The following is a 27,783-nucleotide window of genomic DNA, read 5'->3' as shown; positions in this document are numbered from 1 at the left end:
CAGCAATGTTTGAAAATCTAAACCAAAAGCACCAACTTTAACTTAACTTTCGTTTTCAGTTTGTTTGCTTGTTAACACAGTTTTTTAGTTTACGAGATCTTAATATATTTTGGAGTATATGTTAGTTATTTGTTATTTATAAGATGTATTATTAATTTTAAGATAATTTCAACAGTTTTTTATATAAGCTTTATAAAACTTTTCCATGAGTGGTGTAAAGGTAAATTAAAAATTAAATGAAAATAAAAAAAAACATTTTACAACTGAATGATGTAGCTGTTATTATCCTAATCCCTTTGAAATTAAAAAAAAATAGAAACATTTTTTTTTTCAAAAACAATTATTTTGTTGAAACTAGCAGAATGTTCTTTGAATCATTCAAATCGGACGCTCAGTTCTCTCAAAAACTGCCATTTTTTGCACATTTAGCTCTGTATCTCCGAAATCGCTGGTCCTGCCTTTACCACCACTTCTCCCCGTCATTACGAATTAAATGTTTTTTGGATCATTCAAATCGGATGCTCCAATCTCTCAAAAACTCGGTTTCTATTTTATGCTCTCTTTGCTCCGTTTCTCCAAAACGGGTGGACCTGCCTTTGCCAAAAACTAATCAGCACATCTCCCTATCAATTTGAATCGAATGTTTTTTGAACCATTCAAATCGGTTGATTCGTGCGCCCGAAAACGTGGAAAAAAATGTATCCATACATACATACACACACGCACACACACACACATCCATTTTTTCTGGGGTATGCCAAAAAGTTCAGAAACATTCAAAACGCAAAGAAACGTATAAATTTTCAATTTCGATTTTTGGACGATTACAATAACTTACCCTACAGGAAGTTAATAAAGAGCATAAAAGTTTAATAAAGAAGACTTTACATGTGTTAAATATATACATATCATTATAGTAAAAGCAAGTAAACGCAAATATATTTTTTATTTGCAAAAATTAATGCACGGACCTGGAGCTAGTATAGAAAACTACTCAGAGCATGAGGATATCTTACAAAAAAAAGGATCATGTTGGATAGCACTTACTTGTTAATTATGACGAAAAAATCATATAATTCAAGTAATGTATATTCTTTGTCTTTTATAACACGGATTCGCATAACACGCTAGTTTTCTGGAACGTAACTACCGTGTTGTACGGTGGTTACCTGTACTAAATATTTTTATTTATTTTATTATAATAATGTATTTGCATTTCATTTATGATTATGCTATAGTTAATTGAAATTTATTATATTATATGTATATCTATACTATAGATTCTATAGTATGTAGCATGTTAAAACTCTGTGACCTGATCTATTATAAATCGCAGAACCGGAATAAATATTCGAGAAAGTATGTTAGAATAAAATGCTAAAATATTTAACGCTTAATGATTCCATGATAAAAATACAAGCACATTTATACAATTTAATTAATTTGTAATAAAATTGTAGAACTATTTTTAAATAATAATTCAATGACTAGCTTGGACCTGTGTATGATTCCTGAAAATTAATCATTTAAACTTTTTTCCTTTTGCATTTTTTAAAGCTTTTAATAAATTTTTAACTTCCCGTAGGGCAAGTTATAGTAATCGCAAAAAAATCGAATATGAAAATTTTTATATATCTTTACGTTTCAGAGGTTTCTTAACATTTTGGCATACCTTAGAAAAAATGGATGTGTGTGTGTGTGTGTGTGTATGTATGTATGTACGTGTGTGTATGTATGTGCGGATACAAATTTTCGTCGACGATTTCGGGAACACAGATCAACCGATTTGAATAATTCAAAAAACATTCGATTCGTATTTATAAGGAGACGTGCTGATTAGTTTTTGGCGAAGGCAGGTCTAGCCGTTCCGAAGATACGGGGCAGAAAGTGCCGAAAACGGTAACTCAGTTTTTAAGAGAACGGAGCGTCCGATTTGAATAATTCAAAAAACATTTTACTTGTATTGACAAGATGAAGAATTGATCAAATTTTCATGCAGGTCTAGCGGTTTCGGAGATCTAATGATAAAAGTAAAAAAAATGCCATTTGGCGGTCAAAAATGATCATCAGACATATGCACATCAAATTATCAGATATTTTATAAAGATTTTAATAAGTATAAATTTTTTTACATTTCTATGGGTTCCGTACCAATGCTTATCCGTTAGACGGCAGCGCGGCACTTGCTCGCTTTGACATTTTGTCTCCATGCAGATAAAGCAGTACGATTGCTTTGAAAACTAGCTGTAAGTGGAATTCTGTCTTAAGGCAATTAAGGCATCGTGCCTTAAGGCAAATTGCTGGAACTTCCCGTACCAAAAATTATTTTTTTAAAAACGATTAACATTTTTGAAAAAAAAATTACTTTGAAAAAATAAGATTTTTGAGAAACTATAAATTGGACAAACAATTACTTTTTTTAAAAAAAATTAAAAAAAAAAAATTTTTTTTTTAATTTTTTTTTTGATTTTTTTTTTTTTTATTTTGACATATTGTGGAAGATCTGAACTTTTTTTCAAAGCAATCGTACTGCTTTAATGCATAGAGACTAAATATCGAACCGCGTAAGCGCCGCGTCGCTGTCTAACGCATAAGCATTGGTACGGAACCCATAGGAATGTTAACAAAATGTATACTTATTGTTAAAATCTCTATAAAATATCTGATAATTTGATGTGCATATGTCTAATGTCTAATGATCATTTTTGACCGCCAAATGGCTCATTTTTTTACTTTTTCCTCCATATCTCCGAAACCGCTAGACCTACCTTCATGAAAATTTGATCGATTCTTCATCTTGTCAATACAAGTGGAATGTTTTTTGAATTATTCAAATCGGACGCTCCGTTCTCTTGAAAACTGAGTTACCGTTTTCGGCACTTTTTGCCCCGTATCTTCGGAACGGCTAGACCTGCCTTCGACAAAAACTAATCAGCACGTCTCCTTATCAATACGAATCGAGTGTTTTTTGAATTATTCAAATCGGTTGATCCGTGTTCCCGAAATCGTCGACGAAAATTTGTATCCGCACATACATACACACACGTACATACATACACACACACATACACACACACACATACACACACACATACACACACACACACACACACACACACACACATACATCCATTTTCTCTAAGGTATGCCAAAATGTTCAGAAACCTTTGAAACGTAAAGATATATAAAAATTTTTATTTTCGATTTTTTTGCGATTACTATAACTTGCCCTACGGGAAGTTAAAAAGTTCAGAATTTCCAAAATATGTCAAAATTAAGAAAACATTTTTCTTTTCAAAAAAATTTTGTTCTCAAAAAAAAATTTTTTTTTTCAAAAAAAGTAGTTTTTTGTCAAACTTATAGTTTTTCAAAAATCTATTTTTTTCGAAGTAATTTTTTTTCAAAAATGTTAATCGTTTTTAAAAAAAATAATAATTTTTGGTACGGGAAGTTCCAGCAATTTGCCTTAAGGCACGATGCCTTAATTGCCTTAAGACAGAATTCCACTTACAGCTAGTTTAAGAATAATTTTGCAAGATTTTTTTTAATTATACTCAAGTTTAATTTCTTATGCAAAGCTGGAAACTGTCATTATACCCAAAAATTGAAAAATTAACTCTGTGGTATATTTTTGATTTCACTCTTACAAATATTTATGTTTAATGCAGAAATAAATAAAAAAAAGTATACGGGTCAAATATTAGCCTTAGACGAATTGCTGACCTAAAGGCATAAATTTTATGTGATTTTATTATTAAAATGCAAATAATTAATTTAGTTAAATATTAATAATAGGGTAGAGCGGATCACAAAGCACTTTATGTAATTACATCGTCTAATCCAAAAGAACTAGATTATAACACATAACACATATCAAACGAAGAACAATGTTCAGTAAAATTCTCAGTGTTAATTTCTAATTATAGGAATGTGGATTTTTACCATAATTTTAAAATTTGTTATCTGTCCCATTTTGTACCATAAGCGTGGCAAACTGATTAAATTGCTCATTTTTAATTTTAAATTAATTTCACGAAATAATAGTTACAATACAATTAATTTCACAAAATAATAGCTACAATACAACCAATATAAAATATAAATTTAATGAGAACATTTTTCACATAAATAACACTATACATAAACTTAATCTGGTATTTCGTCAGGAATATTCATCAGCAGATTTGGAATAACTATTAATTTAATTCATTTTGTGTAAAATTGCCCTTGATAACTGATAGTTTATGCCTTAGAGGATAAAGGTTCAGTTAATCCTTTTTACTCTATTCACATGCGAACTATTATCGAAGTTATATAAAAACATCCATTGAATCTAACATAAAATAAACCATACATCTTATAAAACAATTCAATAACGTATACTTAAAAATTATATTAAGGTCTTTCAGATTAAATATCAGTGCTCAAAACCAAAAAAACTAACAACGAAAAAAATTACTTTCGTTATAGATTTTCTGATAACGACGTTGTTTGATTTAAGGCGATGGCTGATTACACATCTATTTCTCTCTACTTTCAAATATAGTTGTTAAAAAATTCCTAAGTTTACTTGTTTTTCAGATATTGGTATTGAACCTTTACGCCCTGCTCTTCCCAATTCGAATTTGTTTAAAATAGATATCATCTAATTCATCACTAGTCTTGTAACATTTAAAGTATTATCCCAACTTCATTTGATGTCAAAGTATATACCCTGAAGGTAAATAAATCATCTTTTAATGTATTTTTAGTCAAGCAAGTTTTTGAAGATACTTGAAACAAGTTTTTGAAGGTTTTGTGGCGATATCAAGCAGGCTGTTTTTGATTTGTAAAAAAACAATCGGACATGTCATGTATATTTTTGATATCGAAATATTTTTATAGTTAATAAATTTATATTTTTTTTATTGTTGGGAGTTTCTAATTTAATATATTGTCATAATCATTACTACACTCACATTGGTGACTCACGACGATGGAGATGAAGATAAAGGAGTTTTATTTTTCGAAGATTTAAGAAAAATTGATTTTGACGCAGCACCATAATCACTGGTCTTCAGTGACGACCTATAAGGTATGTCCAGTCCAATCCATCATAGTTAACGCACTTACTATCTGGATCAGACTTCCGAGGTTACTCATTTGGTATACCCAGACCTCAGTGTTTATTGCTGACAGAAAAAATAATTTGGAGCCTGAACTTTTCATTGGAATGCAATTCAACCTCTCTTTCTCTGTTAATTCAACAAATCGTCTTATAATGCTACCTCCCATTATCGGTGACAACGACGAATCAAAACAAAATTTGACATAATTTATTGGATTCCACAATTCTGGACTCTTATGTCAAAGAAACCAATGATCCTGATTTGGATAAAGAGCCAACTTCTTTCTCTGATCGGAACTCATCAGATACGAATGCAACGCTTGCAGAAATGGAAACTGTACCCATAAATTATGCATTCTAAACATTAAGTTATTCTGTTATAACTAATACCCATTAGATCGAGAACATTATGCAGAATATGGAGTTGATGGCAGGTCAAATCACCACATACGGTGGATCTGCTGACGAAACATGGAAATTTGTAATTGACCAGTATTACAACACTGGTCTGCTATAATCTGCTTTCCCACCACATTTTTATAACGTGTTTCCCTGTTTTTTTTTTTTAACTGTGAGATCAACACTGGGCAGGGAGTGTGTGGCGATATCAAGCAGGCTGTTTTTGATTTGTAAAAAAACAATCGGACATGTCATGTATATTTTTGATATCGAAATATTTTTATAGTTAATAAATTTATATTTTTTTTATTGTTGGGAGTTTCTAATTTAATATATTGTCATAATCATTACTACTCCCACAGTTTATATGCATTTCAATATGAAACTAGTTAGTAATGGTATTTTGCCTTGAGGCAAGTTACATGAATTTTCCGATCTGTTTAAATAATCAACTTAATCAATAAAACGTAAATTAATTTAAGAGTGATTAAAAGTATTCCCAGTAGATGTATTACATAATTGAAAACGAACGAACACGTCAATTCGGAGTATTATTTAAAAGCTAATTCTCAAAAATCAACTATTTTTATAATTCAACCAGTTTTTGTAAGACTTTAATGGTTTAGTATATTTATTAAGACCAAGTACTCTATGATAGAGTACGATAGAGTCTCTATCGTTATACCAAGTAAATCGTCTAATTTTAATTTTAACGAACGTCAAAAAAACTACTCATTTTCTCAAACTTTGATGATTTTTCAAAATTAAACTACTTGTCGTAAGGCCGTAATATTTCAGTAAGTTCTACAAGACCATTTTCAACAATTTTCAATAATTTTCAACAATTAATTACAAAAAAACGACTCGCTAGATTTTCACCTAAAACGAATCAGTATCATTCCCAACTAATATTTATCGACCAGTTTTTGATTTTTTAAAATCGATTCGGTAGTACGAGCTTGAATGTGGACGACAAGTTTAACACTTTTTTTTCAAATTACAAAGAAACGGCTCGGCAGATCGTCGCAAAAAACTGACAAACGATAGTCCTCATTAAGATACATCAAAAGTCTTTTAAATTTGTGAAATCAGTTTATGCGTTTTTAAAAAACATCGATCAAAGATCTAATTTTGACAAATGCCAAAAAAACGATACTGATTTTTGCAAACTTTGACGAATTTTTAAAGTTAAACGAGTTGTTGTAGGGCCGCGATATTTTAGTATGGTTCATAAGACTATGGTATCTACTGTCAAAAAAAATCATAAAAGCCGTCGAAAAAAAATTTAACACTTTATTACAAGAAAACGGTCCGGCCGATCTTCACCAAAAACTAATCAGGTCGATTCCCAACCAATATCTTTCGAACGGTTTTTGAATTTTTAAAATCGATTCAGAAAAATGGATGTGTGTGTGTGTATGTATGTATGGATACAATTTTCGGGTCACGTTTTCGGGCGCACGGATCAACCGATTTAAATGGTTCAAAAAACATTCGATTCCTATTGATAGGGATATGTGCTGATTAGTTTTTAGCAAAGGCAGGTCCAGCAGTTACGGAGATCAAGAGCAAAAAGTGCAGAAAATAGAAATCGAGTTTTTGAGAAAACGGAGCATCTGATTTGAATGATCTGAAAAACATTTAATAATAAAGTGTTTATTAGTTTTTGGCTAAGGCAGGCCCAGCGATTTCGAAAATACGGAGCTAAATATGCAAAAATGGCAGTTTTTGAGAGAACTAAGCGTCCGATTTAAATGATTCAAAGAACTTTCTGCTTGTCTTAACAAAATATATATTTTCAATTTTTTTTTCAAAAAAAAATTTTTTGATAATCGAAAATAATTCAGATTTTATTTTCAAATCTGACTATAGTTCTAATATACTTTAAACAAATAATTTTAACTTTGCAATTCAGTTTATATAATTCTTTTAAATAATAGACAATGTTACAATATTTATAATAAATCTATTTGAAAACATTCAGTATTCCTCGAACATTTTGTTACGGTACGGGAAGTTCCAGCAATTTGCCTTAAGGCACGATGCCATACACCCCACTAGTTTCAATCATTGAATGATATCAAAGGACTATTTACATGACGTATAAAAAATTGTATCTCAATATCTAAATCTTAATGTGGAACAAAAGCCAGTGAACCTTTTGAATAACGGTGTTCCTGTAAGGCTGAAAATTTTTGTGCAAGTGATTCTTAACGTGCTAAGTACGGAAACGACGGTCTGGCAGGTTTTAGCCCTGCACATCATGGTCGTCCTGGCGTTTGTAAGAGAAAAGTGTAAAAAACACCCGAAAATTAAACTTGTTCCTGTAAGGTTCAAGTTTTTATACGATGTAATTTATTCATTGAGAAGTTCGAAAATCAATCTGCCAGACTATTTCAACCTGCAAAAGTACCTGCCAGACGAGCCGGAAAGTGAGCAAAAAATGCCCCAAAATAGACTTTGTCTTGTAAAGCTGAAATTTACATAGGTGTTTATCTAAGCAATTCTAAAAAGGTCTGTGCAATTGCCAGACCATTCTGGCTAGCATAAGTCCTTGCCAGACGAGGGCAAAAATGCTATGGCGGGAGGGCGAGAATAGGCGTTGCGTGAAAACTTATAGCATATATTCAAACTATATTATGAGAAATTATAAATTATGGTCAAAATAAATTTATTTAGTCGCAATAAAATATATATTATCATGAATTAATGATCATTTACAGATATATCGCTAATTAATACTTCAATTCAGGCTTCTATTGAGTATCTATTGAATTTTTCGAAAATAGGTGAAAATTGGAAAGAAACATTTATTTCTGAATGTTCAACGGAGGGTAAGAGATTTGAAGAAAAATTTTCACAAGTAAAAATTATGAATTTCTTCTTCAGAAAAAAAAGAAAAAACCTATTAATGCTAATAATAAAATTCACGAAATACGTGTCCAACGTGATTTGGTTGGTCGCCTATTAGCGCGATAAATCCAATATAATATTGATCCTTGAAAAAGCATTATCATATCCTATTACAATTGTTAGCTTCCCGAAGAAGTTTGTTTTCATAAAAAAATCCGATTCGTTAATTTTATGTTTTCTCGACGTTTGAAGCCATTCTGAATAGAATGAGACAAAATTTGGAAAAAGTATGTATGTGTGAACAGTATTTTTCCGTAAGTGAATTGACGTTTTCTCAAAAACGACTGGACCGATTTAAAAATTCTGCACATTTTTTATTCAAATTAATTACAAAAAATATACAATTATAATCAGAATAAAAACTATATAAAAAATTTTAACACCGCGTATAATATATAATGAAGACTTACAAAACTAATAAATATTGAGAATAGACAGAAACATAAAATAAAATTTAACATTACCATAATTACTTCCGTTATTAAATACGCAATATAAAATTTAAATTTTATAATATTGTAGGGTATGGTATCTTTCGAAGCATTCAACCTATATGTAAACTAGGCTTTTACGTAATCGCATTAGTTATAATACTGATTATGAATGATATTCGAAACTAACAATAGGCCTAAGAAATAATTGTGTTAAGAAATCTTTAGAATTATTTTACTATTATCCTATTACATATAATAGTTGTATGTGCACAGATGCACTGAACGCATTTGCATATTATGTTCTTTTTACAATAGATTAGGTACAATGACCATCCTTTTAACCCGAAAGTATACAGCTTATTGTAAAAATTGGAGATATGATCAATTGTTAATTGTACCTCTAGACACAGATAGGAAAAACCTATATAATCCTGTATAATTTTATTATATTTAATAATAAAATGATTAAGAAATAATTAATTGGTTTCAAGAGAATGAAAAAGCAAAAATTAGTTGTAAGTTTAGATCACAACATCCGCGGCATCCGCGTGGAACAATTAAATGACAAAGCTGCCGCCGCTACAATCGTAAGTCTTACTTATTTTAGAAATAAGTATCGGCTTTCGAAATTAATATCGCAAATATAATAATTTCAATAGAAATTTTCAATGGCCATAAGTTAGTATTTATTAAAAATAAAATAATTTTAATGGAAATACTTAACGATTATAAAGTAATATTTATTTTAGAAAATAAAAGTATCTTCTTTTAAAATTAGAATCGGAAATATAATAATTTTATTAGAAATCCTCAATAATTATGTGGCGAGCATAGCTCTTTGGTAGCGTGTTCGATTCATACGGCAGGGATCTTCGGATCAAATCCCGTCAATGACTTAGAATTTATGAAAAATTTTTTTTTTTATTATTTCATTAAGTAATTACAACTGTCTATAAATATAACATCTAGTAATTTTTATGATTAATATAAATAGAAAGGGCATATCAGGCCGCCCAGTGGTGGTCCTAATATTATTGTAGTTAAACTAAAATAGATTTGATCCAGGTAGTCTTATAAACTAATCAAATTAAACTATACATATTAGATTAAACAAAAAAAATAATCTTCTAATCTAATCTAGTATTAAACCTAGGAGTAGGTCTACATTATTTCTAAACGATAACATAAAAACCTTATTGTGCTAACTGAATAAGTTTTGTTCTCTTCAGTCTGTAATCGAAAGTTGTGTCATATAATTTGGCTGCAAGTTCGTTGCTGTGATTGTCAATATTTTGTTTGTGTCTCATTGAATAGTTTTTAATTTCTTCTGTGACTGTGGCTGTGCAAGCGTCTTGATGTATCATCCAGTTGGGGACATATCTGGGAGCTCCCACTGCTTGTCTTAAGATTTTGTTCTGGAACCTTTGTATGATTTGAATGTTACTTTTTTTGGCGGATCCCCATATTTGTACTCCGTATGTCCAAACTGGTTTTATGATGGTTTTGTACAACAAAATCTTGTTGTAGGCTGATAGTTCTGATTGCCTACCCAGCAACCAGTGTAAAGTTCTTCTTATGTGTTCCATGTGTGCCCGTTTAGTGAATATGTGCGCTTTCCAATTTAATTTCTTGTCTAGAATCATCCCCAGGTATTTGACGGTCTTTTTTGCAGGAGTTGTGTGGTCAAAGATTCTAACTGGAGGACATGTGTCTTTGCGAAGGGTAAAGGTAACATGTACCGACTTGGAATTGTTTACTTCGATTCGCCACAGCTTAAACCATTGTTCCATTTTGTCCAGATGAACTTGAAGATGTAATGCTGACATTTCGGGATTCTGATGCTGAGCGATAACGTATGTGTCATCTGCAAACATGGCTATATTAGTATTACAGTTAACAGGAAAATCGGCTGTGTATAGAAGAAATAATGTTGGTCCCAGAACACTTCCTTGAGGAACTTCGGCTCTAATATTTCTCACTTCTGACTGAACACCATTTATGTAGACGTAAAATTTTCTGTTTTGTAAATAAGAGTTAAGTAAAATATATAAGTTATAGGGCAGACATTTTTTGTGTTTATATAAGAGTCCTTCATGCCACACTTTATGAAAAGCTTTCGTAAGATCTAGGAAAACTGCAGAGCAATAATTTTTTGAGTGAAGAGTTTCATTGACTGTATTAACTACTCTGTGGATTTGTTGGATCGTTGAATGCTGTTGTCGGGAGCCAAATTGATAAATAGGTATTAAGTTTTTGTTATGTATTTCAGAGTTTATTTGTTTTAAAATAAGTTTCTCAAAGATTTTTGATACACAAGAAAGTAGACTTATTGGTCTGTATAATGAAACTAAATGATGGTCTTTACGGGGTTTAGGAATTAAAATTATTTTGGCAGTTTTCCATGCTTCTGGAAAGCAACGAAGTCTAATTATTGCATTGAAGGTTTTAACTAAATATCTTATCAACTTCTTGGGTGCTTCTTTTAGCATTCTTATCGTTATTTTGTCATGTCCTGGGGATTTTCCTGATTTGGATGATCTGATTAAACCGGAAATTTCTGAAAATGTGGTTCTGTTAACGCTGTTAGTAGTTATTATATCCCGGAGGAGATAATCACTTATGAAGTCTTCTCCGCCACGACTGCATTGAGGAGGTGCTGGGTAAAAAGTTTCTTGTAGAAAGTCAGCAAATAGTACGGTTTTTTCTTTGTGTGATCTTGCCCATGACTGATCAGGGTTTCTGATCGGTGGTACAGCCATAACTGGTTTCTTGAGTTGTTTGCATGCTTTACACAGCGAATAATTCGTATTTTGAGTTGAAGATAGGTTGTTTAGGTAAGTCCTGATAGATTCATTTTTATAAGCATTAATTGTTGATTTTAAATTTTTGCAGGCTCTATTAAGTCTTTTCTTATCTTTGGGGTGCCTAGTGACTTGCCATATTTTACGCCATCTTCTTTTGATGGCTATTTGTTTTTTTATGTCCAAGGCAATGCTTAGAGTCTTGCAATTAACATCTCTGGGTGTCGAATTACATGCTGCTTGTTGTAGAATAGTTGTTACTTGATTGATGGCATTGTTGACTTCATCTTCAGTTTTCAGGCGAATGTTGCAGTGTAAGTTATTTTCAATAAAATTTTTATAACTTATCCAGTTTGTGTATTTATTGGTTAGTAGTTGACTGTCAGCAACAATATTGAAGTTTTGAGAATACGTTAGTATTACTGGTGAGTGATCCGAATTTAGGTCCAGGCAGGATCGAACTTCTATAGAGCTTTCTTGGATATTTTTGGTTATAAAAAAGTCAAGCAAGTCTGGTAATTTGCTTAAGTCAGTGGACCAATATGTGGGTTCGCCTGTGGATATTGCATTCAGGTTTAACAGGTTCATTGCTTTGTGGAGCTCACGTCCTCTGGGAGTAGTTAGTCTTGATCCCCAGCATGTGTTTTTGCATTATAATCTCCTCTAGCGATGAAAAAATTACCAATGGATTGAAAAAAGTTCAAGAACTGTTGCTGACAGATTGTAGGTCTAGGAGGGCAGAATATTGCTGAAAAAATGATGGTTTTCGGAAATATGTCAACTGCAATATTTGTTGCTTGCATGTTGTTAGTGCAAAATGATTCTATAACAGTATGTCTGATCTTGTTTTTAATAATTATGGCTGTTCCACCATGCGCTGTTCCATCCGGATGATTTGTGCTATACGTTTGGTAATTAGTAATACGAAAGTCCTTTTTGTCTGTGAGATGAGACTCAGATATAAGCATGATGTCGATGTTGTTGTTTATCAAAAAATATTTAAGCTCCTGTGTATGCTGACACAGACCATTGGCGTCCCATAAACATATTCTTAAAAGCCCTGCCATTAAAACTTACTGTTTAAAATTGTTGTGAGTATATTGAGCATTGTGCTCATTTGTTCGGTCAGTGTTTTAATCATTGTTTTGAGTTCAGATAAGTCGTTATTGTTGTCGTTCGTTTTGTTTGCAATAAACTCTTCAGTAGTCTCTTTAGCTGGGTGTGTATTTCCACAAGTCATCCTTGAGTACGAAACTCCAGGTACTGTTGTGTTACTGATAAAATGTCGATTGGAGGTGAATTGCCTTTCCCGAGGAGCTGGATATTTTCTTTCGAGCTGCTCTCTATATACTCTGCAGCCTTTGTAATTAGCCGGATGATTTCCATTGCAGAGAACACATGCTACTCCGCTATTTATTTTGTCTGTCCATGAGCATTTTTCAGTTGGGTGTTCCTGAGCGCATTTCACGCAGCGGGGAGTTCTGTAGCAAAAATTTCTTGTATGTCCCAGCCTTTGACATCGTGTCCACTGGACTATTTCGCGAGAATATTGTTTGGCTTGAATTTCAACTTTTGTTTTACATAAAAATCCAATTTTGTAAAAATCTTTATTTTTGCTCCAGTTCTACCGAGAGAATATTTAGTGGGATTTTGTATATCTGCTTCTGAGAAAAGAGATGTGTACAACTTTATGCCCTAGTCCTTCTATTTCTTTTGTCAGCATGTCTAAGTCGGTGCTATAGTGTAGGTTTTTAACCACGACTTTAAATGACTGTTTTGACTTATCTTGATAGGAATGCATCTGTGTTCCTCTTTCTTTCAGTTTGTCTAGAATAATATTATAAGTTTGTGCATTTTCAAGATTTATTTTCACTTGTGATGTTCCTATAGTTTTTAGTGTGTATTGTTTCTTGGCTTCGCCTTCTAACAGTTCAATCAATGGCTTGATATTCCCCACTTCGTGTACAAAAATTGGCGGAGGTTTGATTGCTGTTTTATTTTGTACTTGTGTGTTTTGACATGGTGAATTTTGATCAGATGTATTTTCTAAAACTGCGTAGTAATTGCTGGTTGAAGTAGTAGCTTTAAGCCAGTAGTCTTTCGTTACCACTTTCTTGGAACATGACGGTGTTTCTGTGTCGATCTGTTTATGTTTTTTATTATTTACCACAGTCCAATCACTATTAATTTTGGCACTGGTACCGGTTTCATTTGATATCATTGATTTGGTATAGATTGGTTACTATTAATTGATTCGTTGTCTTCATTTGACATTTCGGCATCGTTAATCTTTTGCACAGCACAGCGCTGTTGAATGTTTGATTCATTGTTTTCATTTGACATTTCTTCGTTTTAACTTTTTGCACAGCACGACGCTGTTGAATGTGTTTGGCAATTTTTGGCAATTTTTGGCAATATATGACTTTCGACAAATTTAGAATTTGTAGTTGAATCGTCATTTAAAATCTTTAATGATTCCACAATACGATAATTTTTTGTAACACTAGTTGGTTTAACCATTATTTCAGGAAATTTGTGCACTACACAATTGTAAACACTGTTTCAAATATATGAATGTGACACTATGTCCCCTCCGAGAGGGAACATCTTACGCAATTTATTGTACCTGTTTACTCGATAATGTATTGAATGCACTAATAACAAAACTAGTGATGTGCCAAGTCGAATCAAGTGATTTGAATCATTCGAATCAAGCCTTTAACGACTTGATTCGAATCAGATTTTACTTGATTCGAATCAACTCGTATCAAGCCGCGAAATATTTACTGTGATAAAACATGTGTGAACACAAATTTTCATAAATATAAAACAATGTTTTAATTTAATTCAATATTATAATAATATAAATAATAATAATAATAAATATAAAAAATAACAATAATAAATATAAAAAATAAATCTTGAATTAAATCATGCGAGTCACCCGGCTTAAATGTATCACCCGACTCCAATTTATATGACTTTAACCGCATTCATTGTCTAACAATACCATCCGACTCTATATGACTCAAACCGACTCATCCCGACTTCAAGTCGATATGAATTCATCCGAGTTCCTATGACTCAATCCGACTCATTTCGACTTCAAGTCGATATGAATTCATCCGAGTTCCTATGACTCAAACCGACTCATTTCGACTTCAAGTCGATATGAATTCATCTAAGTTCCTATGACTTAAACCGACTCATTTCGACTTCAAGTCGATATGAATTCATACGAGTTCCTATGACTCAAACCGACTCATCCCGACTTCAAGTCGATATGAATTTATTCGAGTTCATATGACTCAAACTGAATCATTCCGACTTGAGTTCGAAACATGTGTCCGTGTTTTAGCGTTTCGACTTATCGAGATGCAGTGCATATGGGTCTTGGGCGTCCTATTGAGAGCAAGTTTATTTTTGACTAAGCGCTGAGAGCAAATTTGTTCATGAAATATCAAAAACTCACTTAGATAATAAATACGCGATTTAGATTTTAATTATTATCAAAATAAAATACACAACGAGTTTTATGCACATACAAAATTAGCATATTTTAATTATGCAAGTAATGGCAAATTCACGCAAATGAAATAATATCAATTCTTTACAGTAGTGGATTGAAGTTTTATATGCTTTAGTGATAGAGAACTGTTTGGTTATATTTTACTGTAAATTCACTTGAAATATTAGTTATATTTGTAGCTAGTTTATTATTATATATATATATATATATATATATATATAAATGTATTCATCTCTGCACTTTTTGGAATTAATTGCTTACTAAATTAATTATTTCACTTATAAAATTATTAAAATGATATTATTTCTTCTCTTAAATTATAATTGTTCATATATGAACTTGATTCAAATTGATTCGAATCATGATTCGAATCAGGTTTTTTTCTGATTCGAATCACTCGAATCAGGAAATTTTCGAGTCGGCACATCACTAAACAAAACTATTAGCATGAATTAATACCGTAGTATTTAAATGTAAACACTCCGATGTGAACCGCTCGGCTGCCCAAGCTAAACTGATGAAAAAAAAATATGTGTAGTTAATTTGAAATTAAATAAAAATTGTATTTGTTAAATAAAAATTGAATAAAAATTAAAAAAAATAGGAATAACAGAATTAGAATAGTTGAATTGAATTAGGAGTAAGAAGAAAAATATTGGAACTTGAAAGAAGAATGAAGAAAAAAAAATGTAATGAAGCTGAAAGTTAAATAGAATTAGAAATTTGAAAAATGAGTGAGAATTGAAGAAAATACGAAGAAACATTAAGAAGAATGATATAAATAAATTAGAATATGAATAAATAAAAAATGTTGTAAATAAAAAAATTTTATAGTCAATAAATTTTATATATTTTTATACAAGTGAAGTTTATACTTTCATATCCATTACTACTCCCACATTGGTGACCTGCGACGCTTGAGATGGAGACAAAGGAGTATTTTTCGAGGATTTAAGAAATATATGTAGATTTTGACGCAGCATCATAATCACTGGTCTTCAGTGACGACTTTTAAGGTACGTCCAGTCCTCGGTTCGTCGTAGTTAACGCACTTACTACCTGAACCGGACTTTCGTGGTTACCCATTTGGTATACCCAGACCTCAGTGTTTATTGCTGACACAAAAAAATAATTTGGAGCCTAAATTTTTAATTGGAATGCAATTCAACCTCTCCTTGTCCGCTAACTCAACAAATCGTCTTTTGATGTCACCTCCCATTATCGGTGACGGCGACAAGTCAAAACAAAATGATGACATAAATTATTTATTGGATTCCACAATTCTGAACTCTTATGTTAAAGAAACCAATGATCCTGGTTTGGATAAAGAGCCAACTTCTTTCTCTGATAAGAACCCATCAGATACGAATACAACACCTGCTGAAATGGAAACTGTACCCATAAATAATGCATTCCAAACATCAAGTAATTCTGTTATAACTAGTACCAATTAATTATGATGGTAGTGTAAATGGTGAGCAATTGATAAAAGTGTTTGTCACAGAGCCACAAGGATTCGAGAATCCGATGTATGATCCAAAGGGCTACTGAAGTCGACAAGATTATATTAATCATTGTGAAAATTCATATTCTTACAGAGTGCCATCTGTTTACCCAAAATATTGTAGAAATAAAAATTAATACAGTAGATCGTGGCTGAATCTTCGAAGTTCACCAAGACATCGAGGTTCAGGAAGTTCACTACATGACTTAAATTCAGTTTGAGTTTGAAGATGATGGAAGGTCGAATTACCTACCATACGGTGGATCTGCCGACGAAACTGTCATTTATTTCTAATTGACCAGTATCACAACACTGCTATAATTTGTTTATAAACCATTTATTTATAACGTGTTTCCCTGTTTTTTTTTTAAACTGTGAGGTCAACTGTGGGCAGGGAGTGTGTGGGTAAATCAAGCAGGCTTGTGGTTGTAGAAAAACAATTGGACTTGTCATATATTTTCATAGCATTAATTTTTATAGTCAATAAATTTTATATATTTTTATACAAGTGAAGTTTATACTTTCATATCCATTACTACTCCCACAGTATTTATTTTAGAAAAAAAGGTATCGGCTTTAAAAATTAGAATCAAAAATATAAAAATTTTAATGAAAATACTTAACGATTATAAAGTAGTATTTATTCTAGAAAAAAAAGTATTAGCGGATCGAATGTCTCAATAAATTATTTAACTAAAGTTTAACAATTTCGCAGACAACAAGATTTTTGCATACAATATACAAAATTTATTTTCGTTGATAAACATATGTTCTCGGAGGTAACAGAAATTATATTATCGACGTACGTAATCTTAAATTATAATTTTTTTATTTATTGTTAATCATTGGCTTCGAAGTGTGGGCGTTCATAAACATATCGGACACGACTTATCGCTTGTTTCGTTTGTTATCTATGAAGAGCGGTCGCCGCGACAAAAGAGAATGAGTGGTGTTCATAAAATGCGGTTGAACTTTTGGTGGGGTCAAAAAATATAGCCGATACTTTTTGAGTTGGCGCAAAGTATCGATACCGCCAAAAGAATCGCCCTGAAGAATCGATTCCAAAAGTACTCAGTATCGAAGTCAAAGTATCTGTTTTTTCAATGTTGTTTTGATTGATTGCCTTATGAAGGATTAATTGTGAAATACTTAATTGATAACTGTATATATTTATTTTATAAGTTATAATAGTATTTACAATAATTTTAATATGTTTTTGATTACGTATTGAATGATTTTTTTTTATTAACAGCAATCAGAACCTTATGTCCTATGAGCTGTTGGGCTGAAACTTCTCCTTTCTTCATATTTTTTAGATGGTAACGCAATGGTTAATCCATCCATATTTGATGATTTTTTGTTATTAGACTTAATTTAGGGCTGACTTTTTATTAGTGCAGCAATGCCGGGCAAGGGCTATTTTCACTTGGAAATATATTGCTATCTATAGTTCCAAGTGAAAATCGTTGTCATTGCTGCCTGACAACAGGCTGCTCGAAGTGGGTATCGTACCCGGGACCTCTGATTCAGGTCCCGTCGCTCTTAACCGCTTACCTACGGGCGAGCCCATATATCAATATAACCGCATGCCTTGAAATATAGATTTCAAAATAATTGGTAATCTTCATTAATGTGAATGAATTAAGCACTGGAGCACTGTAACATTGTCTTCTTAAACTGGTTATTATGGTTGTATTTGCAGACGAGAAAAGTCTGCATATTCTGACTCCATATTCCACATGCTCTTGTGTTTTGGAGTTGCTGATGTTGAGCAAGCGTATTTTCGAGGATACCAAGCATTGACGCATAGCAAGTTGAGGTTTAAGATTTTGAATATAGAAGTGATCAGGATCTTTTTTATTGGATCTTAAGCAACGTTCAACAATGTTCCGATCTGCGTACTTAAGTTAGGTATGTTTTGCTTGATTGTCATGACTTGTTTTGATTTTATCAATTTATTAAGTGATTTATTCATTTTGTTAATCATTAATAAACTCTGTGATGTTCTGTTATTTGTCATTTTAGTATTTGTACAAAGTTGAGATTCATAACACGTACCAGTTTAATGAGTACAAGCTAAACTTGCAATTCAGATTCATATTTCAATCGCAAAAATTGTAAAATTGTCAATCGTGCGATGCAGTCTTTAGTTAGAAGCCAAGATGGACCTTGGCGCGTTGCAATGCTTTAGTGATTTTAATAAATTGTATGTAACCAGTAGTTTGCATACAGTTCTGTTTTGAATAAAATAAAATATATTCGCAAAAGCGATTTTATATTTATAAAAATAGAGATTTTATCCATATAAGAGTGATATTAAGATCGCTCCAATATATTTTTTTATCAAACGCGATACTTAATGCCGTTTCATTTTTCGCGCAAGAATTTTTAATAATTGTGCTTCACTTAGTTTGAGGCATAAGAGTGCGATGTATTTTGTTAGTGCTATTCTAGATTTTTCCACTATCAATTTTATTTTATAGCTAGAATTTGAAGTGAAAAACACATTCATTCGCGCGCTATATGTATAGATATGTAATTTCGTGCTTAGACGATTTTGAGTTGGAAAGAAAAGTTTTGAATGGTTAGAATTCAATTCATAAGGATTGAGTTTAGCTTGCGTTAAAATGTTAGTGAGATTGTTGTTAATAAAAAATTTCATTATTGTATCAGCTGTAGTTAAAGAACTATGAACGTTAAAATAATTTCTGGGGATTTCGAATATTTTTAGATGTTCAGTTATGCTTTGTTTAGGTGATTGTTCTGAACATCGCATTGATAAGAACGTATGTTGTTGATTCATGTTTATTTTGTTATTGGAAGTTTTCCCCCGAATTGTTTGGTGCATCTTTCTGTCGTTTATCTGAACTAAAACTTGTTCGATCACTCTCTTTATATCGACCGTTAGTATTGAAGTATGAATTTTAACATTTGGTATATTGAAACAGATTTCGTTTCGGATATTCGGTCTAACAAGTTGTAGCTCAGTTATCAGCAGACTTATATCGGACTTACAAGTCGTTTCCAAAATTATGCGAAAAATAGTTGTTAAATTGATTGACTTTAACACGTCTTGATGAGGTAAATATAAACTTATTTTAGGTATGCTTGCGTTTATGAAGTTATCATATTCGGTGAATTGGTTTCTGTTTGCAAGTGAAATATGACTTTTTAATGTTACTTGTCTACTATATTCTATGTCTTTGATATTTTTTGCAAATTGAATTTTAGTACCAAAACTTCCGTCAATAGTCTTAGTTGTATTAAAAATAGAATGCTCTTCGCGTTATTTTTCCATTTCAGTAAAGTATTGTTTATCGTCGTATGGTTTGCGTATTTCTGAAGATGTATCTACTTGAGCTTTTAAGTTAGATTCATGATTAGATACCGAAATTGATTTAGAAATGTTTAATTGAGGTAAATAAAATTGAGGCTGTTTTATGTTACTTGCATTATTTGTTGTTTTGGTATAATTTAAATTGAATTCCGAACTAGTATCTGATTTATTCAATGCTGCTGGTCTAAGCTTTGATAATGTTGTCAAGCATTTGTGGTATTTATCAAAAAACTTTTCTAATTCGTTATCAAATAAATTATCAATTTCTTCTTCATCAAATTTTCATAAATATAAAAAAATGTTTTAATTTAATTCAATATTATAATAATATAAATAATAATAATAATAAATATAAAAAATAACAATAATAAATATAAAAAATAAATCTTGAATTAAATCATGCAAGTCACCCGGCTTAAATGTATCACCCGACTCCAATTTATATGACTTTAACCGCATTCATTGTCTAACAATACCATCCGACTCTATATGACTCAAACCGACTCATCCCGACTTCAAGTCGATATGAATTCATCCGAGTTCCTATGACTCAAACCGACTCATTTCGACTTCAAGTCGATATGAATTCATCCGAGTTCCTATGACTCAAACCGACTCATTTCGACTTCAAGTCGATATGAATTCATCTAAGTTCCTATGACTTAAACCGACTCATTTCGACTTCAAGTCGATATGAATTCATACGAGTTCCTATGACTCAAACCGACTCATCCCGACTTCAAGTCGATATGAATTTATCCGAGTTCATATGACTCAAACTGAATCATTCCGACTTGAGTTCGAAACATGTGTCCGTGTTTTAGCGTTTCGACTTATCGAGATGCAGTGCGTATGGGTCTTGAGTGTTTGTTTATTTTTGACTAAGCGCTGAGAGCAAATTTGTTCATGAAATATCAAAAACTCATTTAGATAATAAATACGCGATTTAAATTTTAATTATTATCAAAATAAAATACACAACGAGTTTTATACACATACAAAATTAGCATATTTTAATTATGCAAGTAATGGCAAATTCACGCAAATGAAATAATATCAATCTTTACAGTAGTGGATTGAATTTTAAGTCATTCGTAAGACGTTAGGTTCAGCTTCCTGTTTAGATTAGATCTAAACAATCAATAATATACACATGCATTCGTTCAACGTAAGATTAAGAATATTGTTTTATATGCTTTAGTGATAGAAAACTGTTTGGTTATATTTTACTGTAAATTCACTTGAAATATTAGTTATATTTGTAGCTAGTTTATTATTATATATATAATATAAATGTATTCATCTCTGCACTTTTTGGAATTAATTGCTTACTAAATTAATTATTTCACTTATAAAATTATTAAAATGATATTATTTCTTCTCTTAAATTATAATTGTTCATATATGAACTTGATTCGAATTGATTCGAATCAGGTTTTTTTCTGATTCGAATCACTCGAATCAGGAAATTTTCGAGTCGGCACATCACTAAACAAAACTATTAGCATGAATTGATACCGTAGTATTTAAATGTAAACACTCCGATGTGAACCGCTCGGCTGCCCAAGCTAAACTGATGAAAAAAAAATATGTGTAGTTAATTTGAAATTAAATAAAAATTGTATTTGTTAAATAAAAATTGAATAAAAATTAAAAAAATAACAGAATTAAAATAGTTGAATAACAGAATTAGAATAGTTGAATTGAATTAGGAGTAAGAAGAAAAATATTGGAACTTGAAAGAAGAATGAAGAAAAAAAAATGAAATGAAGCTGAAAGTTAAATAGAATTAGAAATTTGAAAAATGAGTGAGAATTGAAGAAAATACGAAGAAAAATTAAGAAGAATGATATAAATAAATTAGAATATGAATAAATAAAAAATGTTGTAAATAAAAAATTTTTATAGTCAATAAATTTCATATATTTTTATACAAGTGAAGTTTATACTTTCATATCCATTACTACTCCCACATTGGTGACCTGCGACGCTTGAGATGGAGACAAAGGAGTATTTTTCGAGGATTTAAGAAATATAGATTTTGACGCAGCATCATAATCAGTCTTCAGTGACGACTTTTAAGGTACGTCCAGTCCTCGGTTCGTCGTAGTTAACGCACTTACTACCTGAACCGGACTTTCGTGGTTACCAATTTGGTATACCCAGACCTCAATGTTTATTGCTGACACAAAAAAATAATTTGGAGCCTAAATTTTTGATTGGAATGCAATTCAACCTCTCCTTGTCCGCTAACTCAACAAATCGTCTTTTGATGTCACCTCCCATTATCGGTGACGGCGACAAGTCAAAACAAAATGATGACATAAATTATTTATTGGATTCCACAATTCTGAACTCTTATGTTAAAGAAACCAATGATCCTGGTTTGGATAAAGAGCCAACTTCTTTCTCTGATAAGAACCCATCAGATACGAATGCAACACCTGCTGAAATGGAAACTGTACCCATAAATAATGCATTCCAAACATCAAGTAATTCTGTTATAACTAGTACCAATTAATTATGATGGTAGTGTAAATGGTGAGCAATTGATAAAAGTGTTTGTCACAGAGCCACAAGGATTCGAGAATCTGATGTATGATCCAAAGGACTACTGAAGTCGACAAGATTATATTAATCATTGTGAAAATTCATATTCTTACAGAGTGCCATCTGTTTACCCAAAATATTGTAGAAATAAAAATTAATACAGTAGATCGTGGCTGAATCTCGAAGTTCACCAAGACATCGAGGTTCAGGAAGTTCACTACATGACTTAAATTCAGTTTGAGTTTGAAGATGATGGAAGGTCGAATTACCTACCATACGGTGGATCTGCCGACGAAACTGTCATTTATTTCTAATTGACCAGTATCACAACACTGCTATAATTTGTTTTTCACCATTTATTTATAACGTGTTTCCCTGTTTTTTTTTTAACTGTGAGGTCAACTGTGGGCAGGGAGTGTGTGGGTAAATCAAGCAGACTTGTGGTTGTAGAAAAACAATTGGACTTCATAGCATTAATTTTTATAGTCAATAAATTTTATATATTTTTATACAAGTGAAGTTTATACTTTCATATCCATTACTACTCCCACAGTATTTATTTTAGAAAAAAGGTATCGGCTTTAAAAATTAGAATCAAAAATATAAAAATTTTAATGAAAATACTTAACGATTATAAAGTAGTATTTATTCTAGAAAAAAAAGTATTAGCGGATCGAATGTCTCAATAAATTATTTAACTAAAGTTTAACAATTTCGCAGACAACAAGATTTTTGCATACAATATACAAAATTTATTTTCGTTGATAAACATATGTTCTCGGAGGTAACAGAAATTATATTATCGACGTACGTAATCTTAAATTATAATTTTTTTATTTATTGTTAATGATTGGCTTCGAAGTGTGGGCGTTCATAAACATATCGGACACGACTTATCGCTTGTTTCGTTCGTTATCTATGAAGAGCGGTCGCCGCGACAAAAGAGAATGAGTGGTGTTCATAAAATGCGGTCGAACTTTTGGTGGGGTCAAAAAATATAGCCGATACTTTTTGAGTTGGCGCAAAGTATCGATACCGCCAAAAGAATCGCCCTGAAGAATCGATTCCAAAAGTACTCAGTATCGAAGTCAAAGTATCTGTTTTTTCAATGTTGTTTTGATTGATTGCCTTATGAAGGATCAATTGTGAAATACTTAATTGATAACTGTATATATTTATTTTATAAGTTATAATAGTATTTACAATAATTTTAATATGTTTTTGATTACGTATTGAATGATTTTTTTTTATTAACAGCAATCAGAACCTTATGTCCTATGAGCTGTTGGGCTGAAACTTCTCCTTTCTTCATATTTTTTAGATGGTAACGCAATGGTTAATCCATCCATATTTGATGATTTTTTGTTATTAGATTTAATTAAGGGCTGACTTTTTATTGGTGCAGCAATGCCGGGCAAGGGCTATTTTCACTTGGAAATATATTGCTATCTATATTTCCAAGTGAAAATCGTTGTCACTGCTGCCTGACAACAGGCTGCTCGAAGTGGGTATCGTACCCGGGACCTCTGATTCAGGTCCCGTCGCTCTTAACCGCTTACCTACGGGCGAGCCCATATATCAATATAACCGCATGCCTTGAAATATAGATTTCAAAATAATTGGTAATCTTCATTAATGTGAATGAATTAAGCACTGGAGCACTGTAACATTGTCTCCTTAAACTGGTTATTATGGTTGTATTTGCAGACGAGAAAAGTCTGCATATTCTGACTCCATATTCCACATGCTCTTGTGTTTTGGAGTTGCTGATGTTGAGCAAGCGTATTTTCGAGGATACCAAGCATTGACGCATAGCAAGTTGAGGTTTAAGATTTTGAATATAGAAGTGATCAGGATCTTTTTTATTGGATCTTAAGCAACGTTCAACAATGTTCCGATCTGCGTACTTAAGTTAGGTATGTTTTGCTTGATTGTCATGACTTGTTTTGATTTTATCAATTTATTAAGTGATTTATTCATTTTGTTAATCATTAATAAACTCTGTGATGTTCTGTTCTTTGTCATTTTAGTATTTGTACAAAGTTGAGATTCATAACACGTACCAGTTTAATGAGTACAAGCTAAACTTGCAATTCAGATTCATATTTCAATCGCAAAAATTGTAAAATTGTCAATCGTGCGATGCAGTCTTTAGTTAGAAGCCAAGATGGACCTTGGCGCGTTGCAATGCTTTAGTGATTTTAATAAATTGTATGTAACCAGTAGTTTGCATACAGTTCTGTTTTGAATAAAATAAAATATATTCGCAAAAGCGATTTTATATTCATAAAAATAGAGATTTTATCCATATAAGAGTGATAGTAAGATCGCTCCAATATATTTTTTTATCAAACGCGATACTTAATGCCGTTTCATTTTTCGCGCAAGAATTTTTAATAATTGTGCTTCACTTAGTTTGAGGCATAAGAGTGCGATGTATTTTGTTAGTGCTATTCTAGATTTTTCCACTATCAATTTTATTTTATAGCTAGAATTTGAAGTGAAAAACACATTCATTCGCGCGCTATATGTATAGATATGTAATTTCGTGCTTAGACGATTTTGAGTTGGAAAGAAAAGTTTTGAATGGTTAGAATTCAATTCATAAGGATTGAGTTTAGCTTGCGTTAAAATGTTAGTGAGATTGTTGTTAATAAAAAATTTCATTATTGTATCAGCTGTGGTTAAAGAACTATGAACGTTAAAATAATTTCTGGGGATTTCGAATATTTTTAGATGTTCAGTTATGCTTTGTTTAGGTGATTGTTCTGAACATCGCATTGATAAGAACGTATGTTGTTGATTCATGTTTATTTTGTTATTGGAAGTTTTCTTCCGAATTGTTTGGTGCATCTTTCTGTCGTTTATCTGAACTAAAACTTGTTCGATCACTCTCTTTATATCGACCGTTAGTATTGAAGTATGAATTTTAACATTTGGTATAATGAAACAGATTTCGTTTCGGATATTCGGTCTAACAAGTTGTAGCTCAGTTATCAGCAGACTTATATCGGACTTACAAGTCGTTTCCAAAATTATGCGAAAAATAGTTGTTAAATTGATTGACTTTAACACGTCTTGATGAGGTAAATATAAACTTATTTTAGGTATGCTTGCGTTTATGAAGTTATCATATTCGGTGAATTGGTTTCTGTTTGCAAGTGAAATATGACTTTTTAATGTTACTTGTCTACTATATTCTATGTCTTTGATATTTTTTGCAAATTGAATTTTAGTACCTAAACTTCCGTCAATAGTCTTAGTTGTATTAAAAATAGAATGCTCTTCGCGTTATTTTTCCGTTTCAGTAAAGTATTGTTTATCGTCGTATGGTTTGCGTATTTCTGAAGATGTATCTACTTGAGCTTTTAAGTTAGATTCATGATTAGATACCGAAATTGATTTAGAAATGTTTAATTGAGGTAAATAAAATTGAGGCTGTTTTATGTTACTTGCATTATTTGTTGTTTTGGTATAATTTAAATTGAATTCCGAACTAGCATCTAATTTATTCAATGCTGCTGGTCTAAGCTTTGATAATGTTGTCAAGCATTTGTGGTATTTATCAAAAAACTTTTCTAATTCGTTATCAAATAAATTATCAATTTCTTCTTCATCATCAAGTAAAGTTGCAATTTTGATAACCGTATCTTCAAATAAGTCAAAATTAGGTCTTACATACTCTATAAAACGGCTAATTTCAGAAATATTCAATTCACACACAGTGACCATTGATTGCAAATCTTTTCGCAATATGCTAATTGCGATTTAATTTCTAGTTGCTTCGTTTTGAGTGATTTTAAAGTTTTTAACGATTCCATCTTGTCACAGATCGTACTAAACTTTATTAATTAAATAAGAAAAGATTGATCAGAAGGAAATGCAATTGAATAACCTTGTTTCTTGCTTTGCTTGTTCTTGTAGCTGTAGCTCCAAATTTGAACTTCCTATCTTGAGTTTGAACTTCCTTTTTATTTAATCTTGATTTACTTGGTTTATGCTTGTTTTGATTGATTTCCAATTCGATGTATTTGATTTCCTTCGATTGCTGGACGTCACATACGAGTCTGGACCAATATTTTTTCAATGTTGTTTTGATTGATTGCCTTATGAAGGATCAATTGTAAAATACTTTATTGATAACTGTATATATTTATTTTATAAGTTATAATAGTATTTACAATAATTTTAATATGTTTTTGATTACGTATTGAATGATTTGATTTTGGTTTGATTATCGATTGATGATTTTTTGTTTTTATATCAATATAACCGCATACTTTGATTGGCGCGAACAGTATCGATACTTACTCAGTATCGATACTATCGTTGTAACACTACTTGTTCGTATAGTATGTCAGTGTATCTATATGCCTCTGCCTCTGTATTTTGGTGACCAGTAGTCTGGGTGATCTAGATGATTTGAATATGACAGTGTCGTCTGCGAACGTTAATAGTGTTGTGTTGGCGTCGGTGGGAATTTCATAGATGTAGACGTTAAACTGTAACCCTAGAATTGACCTTTGCGGTACTCCCGCCGTCACTTGTCTTATGTTGTCTATTTGTACCGTGATCTGTAATGTATGAATGAAGTACTTTTATAGGTATAGGCTGGAAAATTGAAGGTTATGTGTTTGTGCATCAGTCCATCCATCCAGATTGGTTCAAACGCCTCTAAGTCAAGCAACACCAATCCGGTATTGCTTCGTTTGTTGTAGTTTTTTGAAGTAAAACTTCTTTTTTACTTCTTTAGGCGCGACATGGATGTAAATCCGTACAAATGTAACGGAAATTGTTACGCCAAGCTGAAGTGATCGCTTAGATGACTCGCGCTTACGACGCTAGTTAGCGCAGCTATCGCAATTATTCGATCTAGTCTGCGAGCAAAACAAAAAATACCCGGCAAACGTTTAGCCACCGAAAATATTTTTAGAAAATCATCAGTATTAGAAATGACTAACTAATTCTGAATGTATAAATATGGAGTATATAAATGAAAGGGGCAGCTAACACAAATTACATTGATAATTTACCATACGCTAAAATACTAACATACATATTTGAATTAAGTTATGCTATGCGTAGCGAAACGAGTGAGATTTCAAAAACTCTAAAAAAAATTTCAGTTTTCTCTCAAAAACAGTTTTATCTTCAGATTTTAATATTAAATTTCTAATTTTTAACTTCGCGTAGGGTAGTTATAGTGATG

The 27,783-nt window shown here is 31.6% G+C and overlaps 1 protein-coding gene across 3 annotated transcripts in view; it reads left to right on the top strand.

Moving 5' to 3' along the window:
* LOC113370728 (septin-4) overlaps positions 1-27,783 on the top strand; it is a 79,302-nt gene that overhangs the window by 18,755 nt on the left and 32,764 nt on the right. Inside the window, exon 1 of one of the 3 annotated variants that reach the window (XM_026611421.1) lies at positions 24,385-24,490. The exons of the other annotated variants lie outside the window; for them this stretch is intronic. The gene's annotated coding sequence lies outside the window, so the exon portion shown is untranslated. Of the gene's footprint in view, positions 1-24,384; positions 24,491-27,783 lie in introns of those variants that run through there. 3 annotated transcript variants of the gene reach the window in all.

Source organism: Ctenocephalides felis, unplaced genomic scaffold (genome assembly GCF_003426905.1).
Source record: "Ctenocephalides felis isolate EL2017-DRISC unplaced genomic scaffold, ASM342690v1 CF-g0.4_SCAFFOLD_01492, whole genome shotgun sequence".
In the NCBI taxonomy this organism is placed as follows: Eukaryota; Metazoa; Arthropoda; class Insecta; order Siphonaptera; family Pulicidae; genus Ctenocephalides; species Ctenocephalides felis.
The sequence above is the reverse complement of the archived record's forward strand: the minus strand, read 5'-3'. Positions and strand labels throughout refer to the sequence as shown.